Source organism: Eschrichtius robustus, chromosome 5 (assembly GCF_028021215.1).
Source record: "Eschrichtius robustus isolate mEscRob2 chromosome 5, mEscRob2.pri, whole genome shotgun sequence".
Taxonomy (NCBI): domain Eukaryota; kingdom Metazoa; phylum Chordata; class Mammalia; order Artiodactyla; family Eschrichtiidae; genus Eschrichtius; species Eschrichtius robustus.
In genome coordinates, this window is record NC_090828.1 from 140,788,321 (window position 1) to 140,799,431 (window position 11,111).

Consider the following 11,111-nt stretch of genomic DNA (forward strand, 5'->3'; position numbering starts at 1 on the left):
CAGCTCTATTTACAATAGCCAGGACATGGAAGCAACCTACGTGTCCATCATCGGATGAATGGATAAAGAAGATGTGGCACATATATACAATGGAATATTACTCAGCCATAAAAAGAAACGAAATGCAGTTATTTGTAGTGAGGTGGATGGAGTTAGAGTCTGGCATACAGAGTGAAGTAAGTCAGAAAGAGAAAAACAAATACAGTATGCTAACACATATATATGGAATCTAAGGAAAAAAGAAAAAAAGGTCATGAGGAACCTAGTGGCAAGATGGGAATAAAGACACAGACCTACTAGAGAATGGACTTGAGGATATGGGGAGGGGGAAGGGTACGATGTGACAAAGAGAGAGAGTGGCATGGACATATATACACTACCAAATGTAAAATAGATAGCTAGTGGGAAGGAACCGCATAGCATAGGGAGATCAGCTCTGTGCTTTGTGACCACCTAGAGGGGTGGGATAGGGAGGGCGGGAGGGAGGGAGATGCAAGAGGGAAGAGATATGGGAACATATGTATATGTATAACTGATTCACTTTGTTATAAAGCAGAAACTAACACACCATTGTAAAGCAATTATACTTCAATAAAGATGTTAAAAAAAAACTACAATGAGATACTACCTCACATCAATTAGGATGGCTATTAATTAAAATTAATTAAAAAAACAGAAAATAACAAGTGCTGCTGAGGATGTGGAGAAATTAAAACCCTTGTGCCCTATAGGTGGGAATGTAAAATGATGCACATGCTGTGGAAAACAGTACAGTGATGCCACAAAAGATGAAAAATAGAATCAACATATGATCTGGCAATTCCACTTCTGGGTATATGCCAAAAAGAATTGAAAACAGGGTCTCAGAAATATTTGTACACCCATGTTCATAATAGCATTGTTCACTATAGCTAAATGATGAAAGTAACCCAAGTGTCTATTGACAGATGAATGGATAAACAAAAGTGGTATATCTATACAATGGAATATTATTCAGCCTTAAAAAAGGAATGAAATTCTGACACATGCTACAACATGGATGAACCTTGAGAACATTATGCTAAGTGAAATAAACCAGTCATAAAAGGACAAATACTATATGATTCCACTTCTATGTAGTACCTAGAATAGTCAAATCCATAGAGATAGAAAGTAGTGGGTGGTTGCCAGGGGCTGTGAGGAGGGGGAAATGGGGAGTTATTATTTAATGGGTACAGAGTTATAGTTTTGCAAATGAAAAGAGTTCTGTAGATGGACTATGGTGATGGTTGCATAATGATATGAATGTACCACTGAACTGCAGACTTAAAAATGGTTAAGATGGTAAGTTTTATGTTATACGTATTTTACTACAATTTAAAAAAAAATCACACAAACATTCCCAACAAGATACTAGCCAGCTCTGCAACAAGAGAAGCCACCGCCATGAGAAGCCTGCGCACCACAATGAAGAGTAGCCCCCGCTCGCTGCAACTAGAGAAAGCCCACACGTGGCAATGAAGACCCAACGCCGCTCAAAAATTAATTAATTAATTAATTAAAAAAAAAAAAGACCCTGCACAGCCTAAATAAATAAATAAATAAATAAATATTTTTTTAAAAAAAGAAGAGCCAGTCGGTGTGACCAGAGGGGGCTGGGTCGCAAGGGCGGGGGCCGGGCTTCCAGCCAAGGGGCACGGAGTGGCCTCACACCTGCCAGTTGAGCCCCCAGGGAGGACGCCTGATGGCACAGCAGGTCCCCCCCACCTCCGGTACAGCCTCACACTCCCAGAACCCTTTGGCCCTCAGTCCCAGAATCCAAGCAAGAATCCCAACCTAGCCCATGCCCTACTGCAGCTGGTTCTTCCCCTTCTCTTGCTGCCGTGGACGGTGCAAACCTTAGGACTCTTGATTTCAAAGCACCACCAGGGAACCCGTTGGTTACCTGGTCATTTACTCAGGGGAGTCTGTATGTTATTCTCTTTCCTCCTCCTCCTCCTCCTCCCCCTCCCTCTCCCCTTCTACTTATCATGATCATCACTGTTGTTAGGCATAATTATTGTTATTTTCACCATTATTACTATTTATTGTCGTTGTTTCCATACAACGTTGAATAAAGTTTCTCTGTCCATAAAGGGTGTCCAATGTACTGAAAATGAGAATGGAGGGTTCCCCAACATCTATACCTGGTGCTGCCTGAAGCCCTTCTTAGAATGAGGCCTTAGAAATGCTTCCAGTACTTTCCAGAGGGCTGAATTGTCCCGTTGGCAGGGGGTTGTGCTGGGGAGAGGGGCAGGGGAAGTCTCCTTGATCTGCCTGAGCTTATGAAGGAGGGCATCTGTGGCTCTTTCTCTGTGTCCCTCGGGTGCCCAGGAAATGCTCCTGCTGGTCTGGAGACCCAGTGAGGGTGTCCCTGTCCACCCGAGCCTGCACAGAATATACTAAATTTCTGGGAACCTGGGAACCTCTTGTTTGGGCTCCAGTTATCCCCTTACCATCCAAGAATCACTGGGGATGACGCCCTGGCTGCCCTGCAGCAGCCCCTGGCCTAGAAACGCAACGTGGGAGTTCCAGATCTGGAGGGCACGGGCTAGAGCAGACGGCAGAAGGGTGGCCAGGGGTCAGGGCTGAGATTATTTCCCTTTCCCTAGTGCACAGTCACTCTGGTGAAGGGGACCCTACCTTCTTTTATGGTGTCTCTCTTCTTTGTATATTGTAACAAATACTGAAATATACTTTATACTGAGATAAAGTTTACTATTAATAAGGTATTTTGTGTTAGATGAGGAAGATGAGAGGGAAGAAAAAAAGATTTGGTTGACATATACAAACATTCCTCTCAAGATAAGAAGAGGCAGAGCACGGGTCAAGGTAGGGCAAGGGAGAGAGGAGCTGGAAGGGCAAGAGCTAATTCTAAGGGTCTTCTGAAACCCCTGTCACTTTCCCTCAAAACTGTGAATTCTACCTGTCCTACCTAGCCTGATCAGCTGTTAAATGACCATTCAAATTGGTCCAAGGACCTCAGGTGAATACTAAAACAACATTTTTTTTGTTTTAAAAAACAGAACTTAAAATGATGGAAGTAAGTGCATCTCCTTGCTGGCCATCCTTTGCACCTCGGCTTTGGGACCTGCTGGAACTTGAGTCTAACTACAGGTCTAGAAGGAAAGAGGGCTGGTGGGGTAAATCCTGAGGAAGGTAGTCAGTGCTTCTCAAGGCAACTGCTCAGGGGAGGCTATTACAGGTTTTTCAAGCGAAAGAGGACTAATCTCAGGCAGGGGTGCAAGGACTGCTTTTGCTGGCAAAGAAGATGGCACAATTTAGGGATCTGATGTCCCCAGCAACCTTAGAATCTTTACGTATGTTCCATTCCAATTTTCAGGATCCCATTTCCTCCCAATCAATGCTATGACTTCAACAAAAGAGACCCTGTAAAGTTGGGAATTCAATTTGTATTGTAATCCAGTTACTCACAGGGTAAGGTCAGGGATTTGGTTTTCAGAAATCTTGGCCCTGCAGCTACAGGAGAGAAGCTTTCTTTAGGGGCAGCTACAGAAGCTTTTAGGGCGTTTATGCAGGGCTTGAGCTGGGGGTTTGAGGCCTTCGGCTCAGTCTTGACTTTCTCTGTTTAGTTAGGAGCAACCACTCAACTCCATTACACTCCATTTTTTTTGGCTGTGCCATGCGGCTTGCAGGATCTCAGTTCCCCAACCAGGGATAGAACCTGGGCCACGGCAGTGAAAGTCCGGAATCCTAACCACTAGGCCACCAGGGAACTCCCTACACTCCTTATTTTGACTAAAATGTTATAAGGTACCAAATACTTGGCCACCTAGAATCTCACCTTGTATCATTATTTGATTATACACATCCAACAGTGAAAGTTGAGTAACTCTTCTGCCACATCACACTATGGACTTCCAGTGTCCTCATTATCACTGGAAATAGGGTCACTCCTGCCTTTATATCCAGCCAGAGAACCAATTCCAGAAAACCCAGAACCAATTCAGAGAATTTACTCTTAAGTTTCTGTTTCTCTGGAACCATTTCCAGTACCAAAATGGGTTCAATCAGAGAGGCAGCAACACTAGGGGATATACATGTGTGTATGGAACACATATATATATTTTTTAATCAGATTTTTTTTTTTTTTTTTTTGTTACAAAGGCGTTTAGTTTATCCTCCTCATCAGTATCACTGATATTCTCATGGTTCACATTTCCCAGTGCGGCTCCTCTTCTTACAGTAGTTAATGTGCAATCTCACTTATGGGCCCGGGGAGGAGGGGCTCGGCCCAGGGCAGGGAGGGTGTTGGCACTCCACGCGGACAGGGCGGGTGGTCTGTCCTGCGTGAAAGAGACGTGGGTGAATGGGCGGCCGGGGGAGGTGGAGGGGGGCCCTCATAGTCTTTTTTGCGTTGGCCGGTGATCCTCCATTCATGTTCCTTCCTGGCTGCCCCGGGGGGTGGGGGTGGGGGTGGGGGTGGGCGGGGGGTCCATGCAGCTCAGGGCAGGGCCGGGCCAGGGGAAGGGAAAGCAGGAAAAGCAGCAGGCCGCCCAAGAGCGGCGAGGGCAGGGCGGGAGGGCGCAGGGGTGGCTCCTGGGGTAAGGCACAACCCTGTCTTTGGCTCTCCTGGTGAGGAGTTTCCTCCCCTGCGCCCCTGCCCAGCCCCTCTCCCCCGCCCCCTCCCCAGACCTACACACACAGTCCAGGGAGCCAGGGGAACCTCCTAGAGTCCCTGAAACAAGAGGGCTCTGCCACCCAACCCAGTGCTGCAGGGGCTCGGAGGAGGGACGGGGCAAGCCCCACCCAAGGACAAGGCGAGGAGGGGCTGGACAGGGGCCTGCCCAGGACAAGGGGGTGGGGAGGGAGAAGACCCCAGTCCCAGAGAGCTGGCCCCCGCTAAGGCCTGGAAGGAGGGGAGCACCTGGGGACTCCTGCTTCCTTTGGGGGTCTGGCTTGAGCCCCAGCCCACCCCTCGGCCTTGGTCGGCCCGGCAGCTTGCCAAGTAACCAGGATATTGTGCTTTGGGATCTACGCTGGGGTGGGGTGTCAAGGCCAGGATGAGGGAGCAGGGGAGGTGCGACTAAGGTGCTTGTGCTTTAGCTGGGGCTGTCGACTCCCCCCATGCACTCGGGCTGGCTGAGGGCTAAGGTACTGGGGCTGGGCCAGGAAAGCAGAGCGCCAGGGCCCCGCTGGACTTACCCCCCCCCACGCCCCCCACCCCGGCAGCAAGCAGATGTCAGGAAGGACCCACTCCCCGCAGGCTGGCAGGGGCTCCTGGGGTGGGGGGCAGGCCTCCAGGTCAGATCCCAGTGGTCCAGCTGGCCCCCACCCCACCTCCTGTAATCCCCTTGCCTTTGGGGAGAGAGAGAGGCTGCTGGGAGCAATGGGCTAGTCAGACTGCGGGGGAGACAGAGGCGGTGAGAACCAGGGCTAGAGACAAAAATGTGAAATTGCAAAGAAACGGACACCCAGCGTGTGTGGGGAGGGGTGTGGGGGGGGAGAGTTAAAAAAACAAAAAGAACCCTCCGAGTTTACATGTAGAACTCAAAAAAAAACCACAAAACCACTCGTGGAGCTAGGCCAAGGATAGAAAGAGAGGAATGGTAAAAGAAGATTCTGCAAACAATCTTTAACCATGAAGCAGACCCGGCCCTGCCAGGAGCTGGACTCAGCCAACTGGACAAACCAGGGACACCCTTGCAATGTGGCCCTTGGGAGGAGGCCCTGGGGTTGAGTGTGAGCCGGCCAGACCCACGGGAGCCCAGGCAGAGCGGGGCCTGGGCCCCCACCCCCCCCCCCAACCCCGGCAACACGCGCTCCCACTGCACACACACGCGCACATTCAGCCTGCCCCTGGCTCCCCACTCCGTCCTGCCTTCCACAGCCCCGAGGACCGAAGGGGACATCAGACACGGTCCCGTTGGTTTGAAAAATAAAAGGAATCTTATACTTCAATATTTCATTAGCTAAAAAAATGTTTTAAAAAGTATGTACAGGGGGTGGGGGCTGGGAGCCCTGCCGTGGGGGGTGGGGGGGGGAAGGGAGGGAAAGGCAGCAGCACCCCCCAGCCTGCTCCCCTGGGTTCCACCCCTGGTCCTACTGCCTCTCACGTCTTCATCTGTTTAAAAGCAAAACTTCTACACACGCACGCGTGCACACACACACACATGCACACCCACACGCTTCTGCGAGCCCCGGAAACTTCTTCTATCCTCAGAGACCCTTGGTCTGCCCCCAAGGGCCCCCCTCTCAGGACCTGCCCCTCTCAGGCCCCAGGGGGCTGGTGGCGGCAAGAGAGGCTGAGCACAGGTGGGGGAAGAGAAGGGCGCTGGGCCTGCCACCGCCCGCCACCTTAGGTCGGTCATGGAGTTTCTCTGAGCCTCAGTTTCCTCAGCTGTAAAATGGGCAGTCCTCACGGCCTCGCCTACCCCAGCCCCCAGGCGCAGGGACAGACGAGGGAGACAGGAAGGCGCTTTTGGAAACGTGGAAGCACTGGGAGGTGGTGGCGGGAGGGGTCCTGAGAACCCGGGGCCCCTGTGAGTCCCAAGGGGCTGCAGTGGTGGGCGGAGGCTGAGGAATGCTCCGGCTAGGTGGCCCAGCGCCTGGGAAGGGGGTCTTCCCAAGCCCCCCAGGCCAGCCCCTCCCTGTGCCTGGCCTGGTGAGTGGGGAGACAGTTGCTAGGGGTTAGGAGAGGGGGAGCAAGAGCCCCCCAACTGTGCACGAGTGTGTGCTACAGAAGGCAACGCAGACCTCGCACCACCTGCCGTCCTCTCCCAGCCCGGATCCCCGATCGGATTGGGGTCAGGGGGTGGGACGGGGAGGCAGAGGGGCCAGGAGCATGCAGTGCCCCCCGCGGGTCCTGGGGAAGGACAGACAGTAGCTCGTGACCAAGATGGCGGGCGGGTGTGACAGGAGGGGGAGTGTGACGGCCCCGCGGGAGGGTCCGGTGGGGGTTACTGGAGGGCCTCCTCGGCCGAGGGGCCGGCCTCGCCGTCATGGCTGGCCGTCTCGAAGCCGTGCTCCACACCCATCATGTCCGGCTCTATCTTGCCCCTGTAGCTGATGAAGGTGGTGTAGGCGTCACCCTCGGCCATAAGCGGCTTGACCTTGGGGATCCAGCTCTTCCTCACAACGCGGCGGGCATTGGTGCACATGTCGGCTGCGATGGCGTTCATCTCGCTCTCCTTGAAGTTGGGAGCAAAGTTCTGGCAGTAGTACTTGACAGCGTGCAGGACGCGACTATCCAGCGGTTTGCGGCTGGGGTGGTTACTGGAAGAGCGGATGCCGGTGCCACAGCTGTTGGCCAGCGTGTTCCGGTCAAAGAAGGAGGCCAGGAGGCGCCGCAGCAGGACCTTGTGCCGCGTGCCCGCACCGACGTGGCAGTTCATGAGCTGCGCCCTGGTGATGTACACGTTGGTGCCTGTTACCAGCTCCAGCTTCTAAGAGGGGTCACCCTCATCGTAGAGCTTGGGGTGGCAGCGGTTGCCGATCTGGTTGATGAGCTCAGCAGGGAGAGACGCCAGGTCTTGCCGCACTCGGATGCGATTCCGGGACTCGGGGGCCACCTGCTCAGGGAGGGCCTCCACCTTCTCGGCGGTCTGGCCGACGTTCATCATGCTGTACATGGTGTACATATTGCAGATCTGCCGGTACTGCTCGTCTGTGCCCTCCTCGCCCGCGTCCTCCTCCTCATCCTCCTCGTGGTAAGAGCCGGGGCTGTCGCTGGTGTAAGCGCTTGAGGTGCCCGGGCTGGTCCGCTCCGACGTGCTGGGCCCACTCACCACTCCGCCTGCCGCTGCCGCCACGCCCCCCGCCGGCTGCCCGGCCCCGGGCCCCGCCGCCACTCCGGTGGGCTGTGCCGCCGCCACCACCAAGGGCCTGCTGGGGCGGCCAGTTGGCGGCCAGGTCCGGCGCGGAGAACTTGGCCATCTTGCGGCTGCCGTTGCCACTGCTGCCACCGCCGGCCTCCTTCTGGCTGCTGTCCCACAGCCGCTTGGCCACGGGCGTGCACTGCACGGAGTCCGACTCCTGCTGCTCCGTCTTGACGCGAGACACGAGGGGCAGTGGGGTGCCGCAGGCCGGCCAGCTCGACGTCTGCGCCACAGGGCTCTGGGGCTCGGACGAGGGGGCCTCCTCGGCGTGCAGGCCCTGGGAGTCACAGCTGGGGGAGCTCACCTTGAAGAAGAACTCTGTGCCCTTCTCCATGATCTCCTGGATCTGCAGGAAGCCAGCTGTGTACATGAGCAGGAACTGGTCGCCCATGTTCATGCTCAGCCGGCCTGTGTAGCAGAAGCTGAGGATCTGCTGGAAGGCCTGGGGCTGCACAGCCGCCGGCAGCTCCACCACCGCACTCCGGCTGCTGTTGAACAGGTCCCGGAAGTAGGAGCTGCTGGCGGCCAGCACGGCCTGGTGGGCCTTGAAGGCATGGCCCTTGACCACCACCGAGACATCACAGTACAGGCCCTGCAGCCGCTGCTCGTTGAGGCACTCCAGAATGCTGTTGCCGAAGTTCGGGATCTCCATCTGCAGGGTCTGGGCCATGGCGGCGGCGGCTGCGCCGTGGCCGCGCTCCGGGGGCTCCTGGCGAGCTCCGCAGCGGCGGCTGGGGCCGGGCCTGGGCCCAGGGCGCGCCCCCCTGGGCCGGGGCCTCGGCGTCCGCCTCCGCGGCCTCCGCGGCCTCCGCTTCCTTTTAATCAGATTTTTAAAAATAAATTTATTTATTTTATTTATTTTAATTTTTGGCTGCAGTGGGTCTTCATTGCTGCGGGTGGGGGCTACTCTTCGTTGCGGTGTGCGGGCTTACTCATTGGGTGGCTTCTCTTGTCGTGGAACACGGGCTCTAGGCATGCAGGCTTCAGTCGTTGTGGTACTCAGTCTCAGTAGTTGTGGCTCGCAGGCTCTAGAGCATAGGCTCAGTAGTTGTGGCGCACAGGTTTAGTTGCTCCATGGCATGTGGGATCTTCCCGGGCCAGGGCTCGAACCTGCATCCCCTGCATTGGCAGGCGGATTCTTAACCACTGTGCCACCAGGGAAGCCCTATAACACTTATATTAAGAGATTGATTACACGAAATTTGCTACATGATTATGGAGGCAGAAGCTAAGCAAGTCCAAAATGCGTAGGACAGGCCATTAGGAAGGAAAGTTAGTGGGTGGGCTGGAATCCACAGGCAAAGGCCAATGCTGTTGTCCACATGCTATCAGAAAAAGATGTTCACAAGCAGGATGGAACCCCATGGACAGAAGCTGAAGTTGTTGTCCACAGGTAGTCAGGAAGGGAAGATCCAGTTAGGGAGAATAATTGTAGACCCAGCCCCTGTTAAGAGTCTGGTTCAGGGAATGCCTACACCTTCTTTTATATGGCTTCCACTGATTAAGTCAGGCCCACCAGGATAATTTCCCTTACTTAAAATCAACTACTGAGGAATTTAATTATGTCTGCAAAATTACTGTGATAGTAGCACTCAGATTAGTATCTGATTGAATACTGGGAGAAGGTGTGTGTATATTACAAACTGCCTGCTGTCCTCACTTCCATTCTCATAATTTAGCCAACCAAGTTGACACATCAAAAACCCACCACACTACCATTGTCAAAGTATTTATTACTTTATTCCTGTCTACATAACTGGAATAATCTCCTACTTGAAATTTCTGTCTCTAGTCTACCTTTTCCTTTTCATTAATTCTGCATACCACTTCCACACTAATCTTTCTACAAAACTGCATTTCTATGACTGTGGTTACAGGTCAAACATCAATTTAAGATGTACAGACTATGAATAATCTAGCTGAAATATAAATATGCATGGAAAATATTAATATGACAAACATGAAGAATTATCAATTAATACAGGAGTTTTCTAAAATTTTGAATTAGTGCTATTTAAAATGTAGGTTCAGCGTTTTTTAAATTGAGGTGAAATTCACATAACATAAAACTAACCATTTTAAAATGAACAATTTGGTAGCATTCAGTACATCACAGTTCTGTGCAACCACCACCCTCTATCTAGTTCCAAAACCTTTCATCACCTCAAAGGGAAACCCCATTCTTATTAAGCAGTCACTCCTCATTCTACCTTACCCCTAGTCCCTGGCATCTACCAATCTGCTTCCTATTTCTATGAATTTACCTATTCTGGATATTTCCTACAAATGGAATCATACAGTATGTGACCTTTGTGTCTGCCTTCTTTCACTGAACATTTTCAAGGTTCATCAATGTTGTATCACATATCAATACATCACTCCTTTTTATAGATGAATAATGTTCTATTGTATGAATGTACCACAATTTGTTTATCCATTCATCCAATAATGGATGTTTGGGTAGTTCCAACTTTTGGCTATTGTGAGTGCTGCTATGAACATGTGTGTACATGTACTTGAGTACCTGTTTTGAATTCTTTGGGGTATATACTTAGCAGTGTAATTACTGGGTAGTGTGGTAATTCTATGTTTAACTTATTGAGGAACCACTGTTTTTAACAGTGGCCAAACCATTTTATATTCCACAAGCAATGTGCAAGTGTTCCAATTTCTCCATATCCTCGTCAACATGTTTTGTCTTTCTTTTTTTTTAATTAAAGCTATTCTAGTGGGTGTGAGTGGTATCTCATTGTGTTTTTTTTATTTTGTTTTGTTTTGACCACGTGGCATACAGGATCTTCCTGACCAGGAATCTAACTGCACCCCCTGCAGTAGAAGAACAGAGTTTTAACCACTGGACCGCCAGGGAAGTCCCGCTCATTGTGGTTTTACTTTGCATTTCCATAATGGCTATTGATGTTGTGCATCTTTTCATGTGCTTTTTGGCCATTTCCATATCTTTTTTTGAGAAATGTGTAGTTCCCATTCCCAGTCCTGTGCCCATTTTTAAATTGGGTTGTTTCTCTTTTTGTGGTTGAGTTGTAAGAATTTATATATTCTGGATACTAGAACCTTAGCATATATATGACTTGTAAATTCTTTCCCATTCTGTAGGTTGTTTTTTCATTTTCTTGATAATGTTTTATCACACATAAAATTTTTAGTCTTTGATTAAGTTCAGTTTATCTATTTTTTTTTTTATTGCTTGTGCTTTTGGTGTCATATTGCTTGTGCAATTGTGTCCATTGCCAAATC

The 11,111-nt window shown here is 51.1% G+C and overlaps 1 pseudogene; it reads right to left on the minus strand.

Moving 5' to 3' along the window:
- Positions 1–6,234: 6,234 nt before the first annotated feature.
- On the minus strand, positions 6,235–8,560 carry LOC137764976 (nucleus accumbens-associated protein 1 pseudogene; annotated as a pseudogene).
- Positions 8,561–11,111: the final 2,551 nt, after the last annotated feature.